This window comes from Lissotriton vulgaris, chromosome 5 (genome assembly GCF_964263255.1).
Source record: "Lissotriton vulgaris chromosome 5, aLisVul1.2, whole genome shotgun sequence".
Lineage (NCBI taxonomy): Eukaryota > Metazoa > Chordata > Amphibia > Caudata > Salamandridae > Lissotriton > Lissotriton vulgaris.
The window spans coordinates 979,094,638-979,105,647 of NC_141693.1; positions in this window are offsets into that span (position 1 = coordinate 979,094,638).

An 11,010-nucleotide genomic window follows, 5' to 3' on the forward strand; every position below is an offset into this window, starting at 1 on the left:
CGAGTCAATACCTGAAACTATGGGTCTCCCTGGGACTGGTCTCGTTCCCTTATGAATTTTGGGTAGTATGTAGAAGTAGGGAACCCTAGGATCTTTTTGGTTAAAAAGGCCTGTGATAACTGTTTGTAGGCGTGGAGTTGGATCACTGGGAATGGGGGTGTAATAACGGTGGTCATTCAATTGCTCTTCCATTTCAGGATACTGATTGCCCTGGCCCACATACCCACACTTCACCAACAGGCAGCTGGACAAAAAGATCTCTGCCAAAGAGCCCCTCTTTGAGGTGAGCCCGTCGGGGATTGCACCGCCTCCCCGACGAGGAGCAACCGCCGATGATGAAGCATGACATCCTTCGGGGTGTGTGAGGCAAACATGTCCAACACAATGGATGCCCAATGGTGTTAATATACACCTTGGGTAAAGCCAATCTTCCTTAATACCCTCTAGGAACAGTTCAGCAACCCCCGCTTGTTGTTAACGTGTTCTCTACACGGGCACACGCTGATACTGGACCTTCCACCCTTTTGGGATGGTAATTGGTGCCCGTCTGATCAACTGATCGCTCTCCCTCCTTCTTGACGACTCCATCTTAGATATTGCATCCATTTTGTTTCTTGCCCTCAAGTAGCCAGCGAACGGACGCTGTCCGCTTCGCGACCCTGGGATTCCCAAAACTCTTGCGGAAGACATGTTTCCGTTGAAAGTGTCTTTATGATGAGGGGGGTGACACTGTAAAGCAGATGGCCCCGCTCGAGGCACATCTTGCCGTGTCGCTCTATTGTCTTAGCCGTGCATCTCATTAGGCACGTCCCTTTGATGCCTGTAGCTCGTGTTTCCCGATACCACCTCTTTTACACCCTTTTCCGATCTCCCCACTGTTTCTGTCTTCCTCTGCACCTGTTTCTGTTCCTTCTTCGATCTGTTTACTACCGATTGGAATGTACTAATGGTGGGAAGATGGGTTTTTACAGTTGGGAACCGCCAAACGTTTCTGTACTTATGTTCCGGGCCTTGAATACATGAAAGCAACCCCTTATGGTTTTGATGATGGGAACCAAGTTGTAAACCTTTGTGTACCATGTTAACCTATGAGCCAAAACTGTATAAAAGGAGCGACCCACAGTAGCAATTCGAATCAGGCTCCGTGAACTTACATGATATGTACTTCTCGTGACTTCTGTGTTCCCTGCAGTAATAAACCTCGAATCTTTGACGCCGAAGGAAGTGTCCCGTGTCTCTGTCATTTGTACGCCGGAACAGGTTACCCACGAAGGTTTTAGGTGTTATCCCTGGCACCGCTGGGTCTTAGCAGAACCCAGTCCTTCAGTTGGCGCCCAACGTTGGGCTGCATCAGTGGTGCCGGTCCAAGCCTGACGATCGTGAGGAACTTCGTGTGAAATCTCCGAGGGAAGGTGCACCCCGCTTCATCGATCCTGTTGTCGAAATAAGTGGCCCGACGACTTTTCCCGCGAAGATTCCCGCCTCCTGACGGCTGCGACGGACTGCTGCCCTGACTGTAGACCTGTTTTGGCGCCTGGCGTAGACCTTGGTACAGCGAGACGATAGACGGGCCTTCCTGGTGACGCCATCGATCTTTGAGTTAAGTATTTGTGGGTCGCTCCCAGAGTCCTTAGTTTTGGGTGCTTAGTTGTTGCATGGTTCCATTGCATTTGTGGTTCTTAGTACTTGGTTCTTTGTTGTGATATTTGACGTCTGCAGTCGCCAAAAACCGAGGGTTTTTGCTCTTTGCAGGGACTTTGTTAATCCTATAACCCTTGAAGTTTGTGAAACTTGGTTAGTGTGCAAGATGCCTGGCCGTAGTACTTTGTTCAGTTGTTTTAGACGTTGTGGTGCGGATTCCCAATTGGAGGACTCGTGTCCGATACCTCCGATTGGAACTCCAAATTATGAGCTATATAGCAAGCATGGGTTAGGTCCGATTACATTCAATGAGTGTTGGATGCGTTATACTAAAGATGATGGTGCCCTTAGTTGGCCACCTCATGGTAGCTTTGAGACCCCGATTCCAGATAATCTTGAAGCCAAATTGTTTAAAAGAAAATCAAGGCCGGCCATGTTTGATTCCTTTCGGTTGTGGCGCAAAGAAGCCAAACAGAAAGAAATCAGACAGATTAAACGTAATCAGAGGGATGGAGTTGTTACTACGGTAAGAAAAGCAGAGCAGTTTCAGCGAGATAAGGAGGAAAAGGAAAAGGAAGTTTTCGATAGATTGCAGCGTATGTCTGTAGATAAGTGCTATCCCGCTTTACCGGCGGATACGGATAAAAAGGAGGAAGGTACCGAGGACCCTTTAATGTCTTATCTTATGAAGTCACCACCTCCGTATGTACAGGGTACCACCGCTCCTGTGGTTCCCCCTGTTCCTGCTCCCCAACCTGCTCCTGTCCCTGTACTTCCAGCTGTCCCTGCTCCTCTACCTGCTTCTGTCCCTACTGCTCCTCCACTTGTACTTCCTCATACTCCTGCTCCCGCTGCCTCTACTGTTCTGGTTTCTCCTGCTGTTCCCTCTGTTCCTGGTACTTCTCTTGTCACCCCATTGGGTTATTCTACTACCCCGTCTACTGGACGTCATGTCCCTTCTGTTGCTGCTAACTTTTTCAATTCTCTTGGTCCGATTCTCGAGTCCGCTGGTTCGGATGGTCCTCAGAGACGAAGTCAGCTTCCCGGTAGTCGGGAACGTGACTGTCTATATGATATGGCGGTAGCTTGGATGAAATACCCTATTAGAAATCCACCACGTGTGGTACTTGACACGTTTTCTCAGTTTAATATACCGACACAGAGGTTCGTATTTGAGGAAATGTGCAAAGCTTTGCGAGATCTAATATCAGTTGATGCATCTGAAGAAACGATGTCTGCTCTAACTAACCTTCAGCTTCAGTTTTCGAGCGGAATGGTAGTGGGCAGCAATGTTCGACGTGCTGTCGAGCAGTTGCTGTCTTTTCGTCCTTCTATAATGCCTCGAGCATTGTTTGTAGAAGACATTGAAGGACCGCTAGGAGCACCTGGTCAGTATCCCATGCGTGAAGTTCCACCAGTGTGGATGCCAGGTGATAATGCTCAAGTTCCACCGATTTTGCCGCATTTTCAGAGGGTGTGGATCCATCTTCCATGGAAACGATCAGAAGTTTTGCAGGTAAAACAATCCTTGCCTGATCCTTGCAAAAATCCGGCAGGATACTATAAAGAATTATCGCAGCTCGTAGATGCTACGATAATGAATCTTGCCGATATCGATATGCTGTTTGGTAATGTCGTACCGCAACCGGTATGGGCAAAGATCCGGCAAGAAAACCACGCGGCAGAATTAGGTGGTGACTGGCCTGCTCTTGTGGCAGCAGACACCCGTCAAATTGGTGGGGCTAAGCCTGAACAGCTTATTACCGATCTCCCTCAGAGAATCATTACCCTAATGAAAACGCTTATGCCAGCTATGAAAGTGAATTGGGATAAGTTGTCCGCTTGCAAACAAAAGAAGGATGAGAGTGTCTCTGATTTCTTTACGAGATTTGAGGAGGCATTCATTGATCATAGTGGTCAGGATATGGGTACTGAGGGTGGACAGCGATTGTTTGTGGATAAGTTTGTCTCGAATTTGCTGCCTGACTTAAGCAACAAATTGCGTAATTCAGAAAGTGCTTGGGCCGTTTCTACTTCTGCTCAAATATTGGCCACAGCACAATATTATGAGAACAGAGAAAACGAAGAGAATGATCGCGCTGATAAAAAGACGAAAGAGCTCAAAACAAAAGTGTTGTTGCAGCAAGCGTATCCGCCACGTTCGAATCAGAACGATTCCCAACAGCGGAATAGACCACAGTCTCAGTCGAACAGATCGCAATCTCGGAATGACTCCTTTTCTGACAGATCTTCGTTGGGGTACAATCAGTGTGCCTATTGTCGGAACGAGGGTCATCTAAAATTCGATTGTCCAGTTTTGCGTGATCGCAACAGCTGTAATTCTTCTAGAGGAGGTCGTAGCGGCCCCCAACAAGCTTCACGTGGTAGAGGTCGTGGTGTTCAAACTGATTGTTCCAATAATTCTTCCGATTCTAACAATTGCTTCGATCAGAGTGGATCATCACAAAGCAGATCTGCTCAGTATAATGTAGACGATTATTACGTTGATCACAATGTTGACGATAGTAATTACTAGGACAGCCATGTACAAAGAGAGGGAGTAGTATCAGTTCCGGTTGATCAGAGAGGGCCTTACGTCGCAGTTGCCACCTCGGGCGTCGTTGAGCCTTTTCTGTTGGACACTGGTGCAGCGAATAGTTCTATCATGCATTCGAAACTCCCTGGCGCACCTTTGTCTGGCTTAACAAATGTTTCCGTTGGATTCTCTGGCGCCCCTGTTAGCAATCCGGTTTCGTGCCCTTTGCCCCTTACAATTGGGCCTCGTGAGCTGCAAGCTCCGTTGATTTTGACCACTGGTTGTGGCGAAAATCTTTTGGGCCTGGATTTGCTAAAACGTCTATATGCAACTTTGTATTGTTCTCCTGCGGGAGTTAAGCTTACGTTGGGTGAGAGAGTTATCTCTCCTATGTACTTATCTCTTGATAAACTTCCACCGGAATTGAGTTCTCTTCCTGCATCTTTGTGGGCAACAGGTCCCAATGACGTGGGCCTGCTTGATATCTCCCCTTATGTTGTTCACTTGAAATCTAATGTGCGTTTACCACGTATTCCCCAGTATCGTATCTCCCTTGATGGTGAACGAGCACTGTTAGCCATCATCTACGATTTGATTGAGAAAGACGTTATCGAGGAGACACGGGGAAACGTGTGCAATAGCCCTGTACTTCCCATTTTGAAGCGCACTGATCCATCAAAACCCCCTGTTTATCGTTTTGTTATCGATTTACGGGAGGTAAATAAAATTGTGGTTCCTCTGTTCCCTGTGGTGCCCGACATCACGGCACTACTCACTCTGATTCCAGCCTCTGCATCTTGGTTCTCCGTGATCGATCTGAAAAATGCGTTTTTCAGTATACCGATTGCTGAAGAGAGTAGAGATCTTTTTGGTTTCTCTCTTGGTGGCCGCAGTTTCCGGTTTAAACGTGCTCCTCAGGGCTACTGTGAAAGTCCATCGATATACAGTCAAGCCTTGAAGGGTCAACTTGATGCATTTGTGTTGCCGACCGGTGCGGCTTTAATCCAATATGTCGATGACTTATTGGTGGCTGCAGACACTCAGGACATTTGCAAAATTGCCACGGTGTCGTTGTTGCAACATCTCTGTGACTTACATCACAAGGTGTCACCTTCTAAGCTACAATATTGTTGTCAAGAAGTAACCTATCTAGGTCACTTATTGTCAAAGGAGGGAAGAAGGTTGACCCCAGAGAGAATTGCAGCGATTGCCCGAATGACTGTGCCAACAACTCAGAGAGATGTGCGTGCCTTTTTAGGTATCACGTCATACTGCAGGCAATGGATCCCAAATTTTTCATTGCTAGCGAAACCATTGGTGGCTCTTACATGCAAGGATGTTCCAACTCCTTTGCCATGGACGGAAGAATGTCAGAAAAGTTTTTCTGAACTGCGTGACGCATTGTGTTCGGCTCCTGTGTTAGGTACCCCTGACTACAGTAAGCCGTTTACACTATACGTTCACGAGAGGGAAGGTTGTGCGTTGAGTGTTTTGACGCAACAATTCGGTGGTAAGCAGCGTCCATGTGCATATTTTTCCTCGACCTTGGACCCAGTAGCAAGAGCATTGCCGAGTTGTCTCAGGGCAACAGCGGCAGCTGCGGCGTCCATCCGACAATCTGCAGGATTGGTCATGGATAATATGCTTACGGTGATGGTTCCGCATGCAGTTGACACTCTCTTGAATCGTACTAAAACTCAGCATTTGACGAGAGCAAGGTTGTCTGGGTATGAGTTGACGCTTTTGGCAAGTCATATTCAAATAAAACGCTGTAACGTCCTGAACCCGGCGACTTTGTTACCAATCAGTATGGAATCAGATGAAGTAGCAGCCCATGACTGTTACTTACGGACTGAGGAGGAAACCAAAGGTCGTGTGGACCTGAAAAATACTCCTTTGGATAATCCCGATGGGACCTTGTATGTGGATGGGTCATGTTTTAAATTGCCGAATGGTGATGTAACGACCGCGTATGCTGTAGTGACATTGAGTACGGTTGTGGAAGCTGCAAGATTGAATCAGAATTCTGCCCAGGCTGCAGAGCTGATTGCTTTGACTAGAGCGTGTGTGTTGTCGAAAGGGAAACGGGTGAATGTGTTTACCGACAGCCAATACGCTTTTGGCGTCGCACATAGCTTTGGACGATTGTGGCGAGAGAGAGGTTTCATGACGTCGCATGGCACTAAGATTCAGCATGGGCAGCTTGTGAATGATCTTCTGGATGCACTTACATTGCCTGAGCAGGTGGCGATTGTTAAATGTAGCGCGCATCGTAAGGTGACGGATGATGTTGGCCGTGGGAATGCGTTTGCGGATGAGACTGCTAAGGAGACTGCCCGGAACCTTAGCACGAGGATGTATGTGACGAGTTTGGTAAGGTGGCCTACAGAGACTGGTATGTGTGAGGATACCATCGAGAGTGTGAAAGCGATACAGATTGAGGCCACCGAGACTGAAAAGGTGAAGTGGAAAGAGAGTACGGGAAAGTTGGATGCGAATGGTTGTTGGATTGATTTGTCGGAGCATAAGAGATGGATGTTGCCAGATGCGTATGTGCTAGCCGTTGTGACGATGGCACACGGGTTAGCACATATTAGTGCGAAGGGTATCTGTAAGTTGTTGTCTCCTGTATGGAAGAATGACTGTATCACCAAATGTGCTGAGAGACTGGTTAAGAATTGTATGATATGTATGATGTACAACCCTGGAAAAGGAACCCCTACACCTCCTGGCCATTTTGCACCCCCTTCATGTCCCTTTGAAGTAATTCAGCTAGACTTCATCCATATGGAACAATGCAATAACCTGAAATACATTTTAGTTGTGGTTTGCGCATTCTCCCGATGAATTGAAGCCTACCCTCTCAAAGACAACACCGCTTTGTCTACTGCGAAAATCCTGCTGAAGGAATACTTTCCTCGGTATGGAATGCCACGAATTGTATGGTCTGATAACGGAAGTGAGTTTGTGGGGAGTGTGATGAAGAATGTGTGTAAGGGCCTTGGAATTACTCAAAAGTTCCATAGCGCCAATCATCCTCAGTCAGCGGGTCTGGTTGAGGGTTATAATGGCACGCTCAAATTAAAGCTGGCGAAGATTCAGGCTACAACTGGCCTTTCATGGCCTGATGCTTTGCCTCTAGCTCTGTTGTCAACAAGGGCGACTGTACACTCCCGAGTAGGGCTCAGTCCCTATGAAATAGTGTTCGGTCGTCCTGCAAATGTTTGGGGGGGTCCCTAGACCGAATGTGTTCTCTGACCTTGAGTATCCAATGTTGATCGATTATCTGCATGATCTGACTGCTAAACTGAGGTTAATTCACCAATAGGTCTTTGAAGCACTGCCGACGCAGACGGAGGGTCCAGGCCACCAGCTCCAGCCCGGAGACTGGGTGGTGATTCGAAATTTTGGAAGAAAAAGAAATCTCGAACCCCGCTTCACTGGACCCTACCAAGTATTACTCGCCACGAGGACTGCAGTTCGTTTGGAAGGTCGTAAACACTGGGTGCATGCCACCCACACCAAAAAGGTGCCTATACCTTTATCGGCAGACTCGTGGGTGAGGAAAGGCATTGCTTCATCGGAAACCGAAGTTGCACAGACTTTCGTCCCTTTCAGCGACGCTCAACTTGTTGGAGAGCCCTCAGTGCAGCAGAAAGACATTGTTGAACCCTTACCATCAACAAACTCAAGATCTGAACAATTGACTAATCAGCAGAACTCTGTCCCTCCGTCGGATCAGTTGTTTGACGAACAGACACGTCCCGGGAAAACCCGATACTTTCTGCGATCCAATACCAAGGACAAATAAAAGCTTTTGCTTTCCCATTTTTGGCATTCACATTACCCCATTGATACCATTCAGTCTGAACACATTCGTATGATTTGGGTTTTTGTAAATATTGTGAGTTTGTTTCCATATGTGTTTTTGCTTCCACAGCTAGGAGATTTTGTATATACTTGTAAATAAAATACCTTGCATTCGGGTGAGCCGTAAGGCCGCGCGTGTACTTCCTTCTGGTTAGTAGGTCTTGACACTAGGTCGAAGGCCGTCGGTTCCTGGGAACTCCGGGGGATTGACTACTGCTACACAGTACGAAGTGCGTCAAGAAACGTTGCGGACGGTTTTAGAGGATGCCTTTCTCTAAGCTAGTGGATTTGGAAAAAGCTCAGGCGCAAAGATTCAAGTTGCAGCAAATCACTCGTACCAAATGCTTCATGTTTCAAGTGTTCCTTTTGTTTCTAATTGTTTCATCGCTATTGGTGGGTGGGGTGTATTGCCTGATATTGACGTTCTTGCCTTCTGCCTCACCTACCCCTTCTCTTGAGCCTAAACCTACCTCTACTGTTTCTCCTCATTCCTTCCATAACTTACCCCAACACGAACAAGCTAGACGTGCGGAATTCATGAACAATTCCTTCATTCAGCTCCTTCATCAACATCAGTTGGTGGTTAACACTACCAATTGCTGGGTGTGTGGGTTGATGCCGCATACCACTGATAAGGGAATACCGTACCTGGTCCTTCCTTATAGTTCCCAGGGTTCAGCTCGAGCATTCCAAACAATGTTTCGAAATGCACTAGATTCCTACCCCAATCGAGAGCCACTTCCTCCGCATTTTGGTCCTGGTCCGTACCACAAGCCTTTGGCTATAGCGATCGCTGATTTAGATAGGGATATCTATGAGCCGTCGCTCATCCCAGAGGAAGAGGTGCGAGCCTATAGGGACTTGAGTGAGGCTGAGTATAGTGCGCTCGTGGGTGAAAGACAGCTTAGAAGCTCGTCTCCAATATGGATCGTACCCCACCTTGGTAATTTCTGTCTAAAAGGTCGTGGCCGAAGATCGAGAGCATATCTTGGAGAGAGTGCTTGCTCCGAGACGAATGTTTTACCGATGCTCTCTACCCCTGTGTTTCTGACTGCCAAGGGTACGTACTTTGTTTGTCATGATCGTGCGTGCACATGGTTGCCCTCCGACTTTGCGGGCACATGTTACATTGCAAATTTGTTGCCACCGACTTTTACAGTCGCCTCCGATTACCACAAGACTCGAATTGTGAGGGGCGTGATTAGCGAAGAGGACACTGCCGGTCAAGAGGCAGGAGACTTTTTCAAAGGTTTCTTTCCGTTTTGGGGACCTATGGTCAATAGTAGGAACCTGAGACAGTTGACCAGAGTGGTGGAATCGACAGCTAATATCACTGCCAGTGCCCTTGGTAACATTACGGCAGAACTTCAGGCGGATAGGCTCATGACGTTACAAAACCGAATGGTTTTAGACATTGTTTTAGCAGATCGAGGTGGAGTATGTAAGGTGATCCATTCGAGCTGCTGTATTTTCATTCCAGATAACGCTCCGACTGTCTATCAAGCCATCTCGAAGTTGCATAAGATCTCCGATTCCATACACGTGGATGTAGGAAATTGGACGCTACTTGGGTGGTTTTGGGGCCTAATGTCGACCTGGGGTTGGAAGATTCTGATGATCATCGGGGTTGTTGCAGCATTTCTGTTCACGTGTTGCCTTTGTGTACAGTGTGGTCCTGCCTTATGTGGCCTCTGTGCTACGACGTGTATAAGACAGCCGCCTGTTACCAAAGCAGCTCAGTTGGATAGAATGATGTTGCAGCAGCATCTAGATGGTCTGATGAATATCGAGTATGATTCCGACTAGTGCTTGCCTACATGAGGGCAAAAGGAGCGTCTGAGGTTCTGTGACGATTGTAAGTGGTGTTTTGGACTCGCACGAATATGGTCGAGTCTGGTATCTATGAACCGCAAATGACGAGTTTAGTGGGTGTACGCGTTTTCGCTGTACTAGCCTAAACCGTTTGTTTGTTTCGTGGGTTTCTACATCCGAGCCCACGGGTTCCATCTTAGATATGGCATCCATTTTGTTTCTTGCCCTCAAGTAGCTAGCGAACGGACGCTGTCCGCTTCGCGACCCTGGGATTCCCAAAACTCTTGCGGAAGACACGTTTCCTTTGAAAGTGTCTTTATGATGAGGGGGATGACACTGTAAGACAGATGGCCCCGCTCGAGGCACATCTTGCTGTGTCGCTCTATTGTCTTAGCCGTGCATCTCATTAGGCACGTCCCTTTGATGCCTGTAGCTCGTGTTTCCCGATACCACCTCTTTTACACCCTTTTCCGATCTCCCCACTGTTTCTGTCTTCCTCTGCACCTGTTTCTGTTCCTTCTTCGATCTGTTTACTACCGATTGGAATGTACTAATGGTGGGAAGATGGGTTTTTACAGTTGGGAACCGCCAAACATTTCCGTACTTATGTTCCGGGCCTTGAATACATGAAAGCAACCCCTTATGGTTTTGATGATGGGAACCAAGTTGTAAACCTTTGTGTACCATGTTAACCTATGAGCCAAAACTGTATAAAAGGAGCGACCCACAGTAGCAATTCGAATCAGGCTCCGTGAACTTACATGATATGTACTTCTCGTGACTTCTGTGTTCCCTGCAGTAATAAACCTCGAATCTTTGACGCCGAAGGAAGTGTCCCGTGTCTCTGTCATTTGTACGCCGGAACAGGTTACCAACGAAGGTTTTAGGTGTTATCCCTGGCACCGCTGGGTCTTAGCAGAACCCAGTCCTTCAACTGTTCTATGTTAGGATCTTAAATGTATAACTGCAAGTAACAATAGGGTCTCTCTGGCAAAGCAGTAGCCCACTGACCTTTTTACATTATGTGCACTTTGTGATCTGCATGGTACATGTTCTTAGCAGCAGGCACATTAACGCTCTGTGCTTTCTTTCCATGAGTCAAAAGCCCACTAGACAAAAAAAACATCTCCCTCTACTAAGAACATTAATCA